This window comes from Propithecus coquereli, unplaced genomic scaffold, assembly GCF_000956105.1.
Source record: "Propithecus coquereli isolate 6110/MARCELLA unplaced genomic scaffold, Pcoq_1.0 Scaffold104, whole genome shotgun sequence".
Lineage (NCBI taxonomy): Eukaryota > Metazoa > Chordata > Mammalia > Primates > Indriidae > Propithecus > Propithecus coquereli.
Window position 1 is genome coordinate 6,032,477 of NW_012134303.1, and position 2,628 is coordinate 6,035,104.

Consider the following 2,628-nt stretch of genomic DNA (forward strand, 5'->3'; position numbering starts at 1 on the left):
TCAAAGTTATACTGGTTTTATAGATTAGTTGGGAACATTTCTTCCTTAACTGTTTGATAGAATTCACCAGTGCAGCCATCTGGGCCTGCAGCTTTATTTGTAGAAAATTGTTTAATTTTGAATTAAATTTGATTAACAAAGCAATCCCATTTACAATAGCTATGAAAATAAAACCTTGGTATAAATTTAACCAAAGAAGTGAAAGATTTCTACAAGGAAAACTATAAAACACTGATGAAAGAAATTGAAGAGAACACACAAAAATGGAAAGATATCCCAAGTTCATGGATTGGAAGAGTTAATATTGTTAAAATGTCTGTACTATACAAAAAGATATACAGATTCAATGTAATCCCTATCAAAATACCAATAACATTCTTCACAGAAATAGAAAAACCAATTCTAAAAATTGTACAGAACTACAAAAGACCCTGAATATCTAAAGCAAGCCTGAACAAAAAGAACAAAGCTGAAGGCATCACACTACCTGATTTTAAATTATAATACAAAGCTATAGTAACCAAAACAACATGGTGTTGGTATAAAAACAGACACACATAGAAAAACAAAACAGTACAGAGAACCCAAAAATAAACCCACTCACAGCCAACTGATCTTTTGACAAGGCACCAAGAAAATACATTGGGGGAAAGGCAGTCTCTTTGAAAAATAGCGCTGGGAAAACTGGATATCCATATATGGAAGAACGAAAGTAGATTTCCATCTTTCACTGTATACAAAAATCAACTCAAAATGGAGTAAAGATTTAAATGTAAGGCATGAAACTACTAAAATAAAACGTTGGAGAAATGCTACAAGATACTGGTGTGGGCAAAGATTTTGGGGGGAAGACCTCAAAAGCATAGGCAACAAAAATAAAACTAGAGAAATGAAATTTTATTAAGCTAAAAAGCTTCTGCACAGGAAAGGAAACAATAAAAAAGTGAAGAGACAATCTACAGAATGGGAGAAAATATTTCCAAACTATCCATCTGAAAATGATGTTTAACCAGAATATATAAGGAACTCAAATAACTCAATATGAAAATACAAATAATCTGATTTAAAAATGGCCTAAAAATTCTACTAAGTGAAATATCCCAAGAATGGAAAAATAAGCACCACATGTACTCACCAGCAAATTGGTTTTACTGATCAACACCTAAGTGCACATATAGGAATAACATTTATTGGGCGTCCAGCAGATAAGGGGGGGCAGGAGGGGATGGGTATATATATACATAATGAGTGCGATGCACACCATTTGGGGGATGGACAGGCTTGAAGCTCTGACTGGGGGTCAGAGGCAAGGGCAACATACGTAACCTAAACATTTGTACCCCATCACAGGCAGAAATAAAAAAAAAAATAGGCTAAAGACCTGAATAGACATTCCTCAAAAGAAAATATACAAATGACCAGCAAGTATACGTAAAAGCGCTCAAAATCACTAATCATCAGGGAAATGAAAATCAAAACTACAATGAGATATCATCTCATCCCAGTTAGAATGATAGGATGACATTTATCAAAAAGACAAAAATAATAACTGCTGGAGAGGATGCAGGAAAAGAGGAATGTTTATTCACTGTTGGTGGAAATGTAAAGTAATATAGCCATTATGGAAAAATATGTGAAGATTTCTAAAAAACTAAAAATAGAACTACCATATGACCCAGCAAACACACTGCTGGGTATATATCCAAAACAAAGGATGTATGTATCAAAAAAATATGTGCACTCCCATGTTTATTTCAGCATTATTCACAAAAGCAAAGATTTGGAATCAACCAAAGTGTCCATTGATGGATGAATAGATTTTAAAGATGTGGTATATATGCACAATGGAATATTATTCAGCCATCAAAAAGAATGAAATCATGTTATTTGTGGCAACATGGATGAACCCAGAGGACATCATGATAAGTGAAATAAACCAAGTACAGGAAGACAAGTACTGCATGTTCCCATTCATGTGTGGGAGCTAAAAAAGTGGATCTCATGGAGGTAGAGAGTAGAATGGTGGTAATCAGAGGTTTGGAAGGGAAGCGGGGAGGGGTGTGAAGAGTAGTTGGTTACTGGGTACAAAAATACAGTTAGAAGGAATGCATTCTAGTATTTGATAGTACAGCAGGGAAAGTATAGTTAAGAAAATGTATTATATATTTCAAAATAGCTAAAAGAGAAGAATAGTAATGTTCCCAACACAAAGAAAAATGTTTGAGGTAGTGGATATTCCAATTACCCTGATTTGATCATTACACATTGTATACAGATATCAAAATATCACGTGCATCCCCAAAATATGTACAACTGTTATATATCAATTAAAAACTATTTAATTAATGAAATAAAATAAACATTTATAGTGCTACGTGTAAAAAATATTTCATTAACAAATGTAGATTTCCTACTTCTTCTTGTGTTGGTTTTGGTAACTTGTTTCTTTCAAAGAATTTGTTGATTTCTTCTGCATTGTTGAAATTATTGGCATACAGCTGTTAATAATATACCTTTTTTATCCTTGTGATATCTGTATGACCTATAGGGATATCCCCTCTTTCATTGCTGATAGTGATAATTTATGTTCTTTTCTTTCGGTTTCTTGATAAATCAGTGTTGCTTACT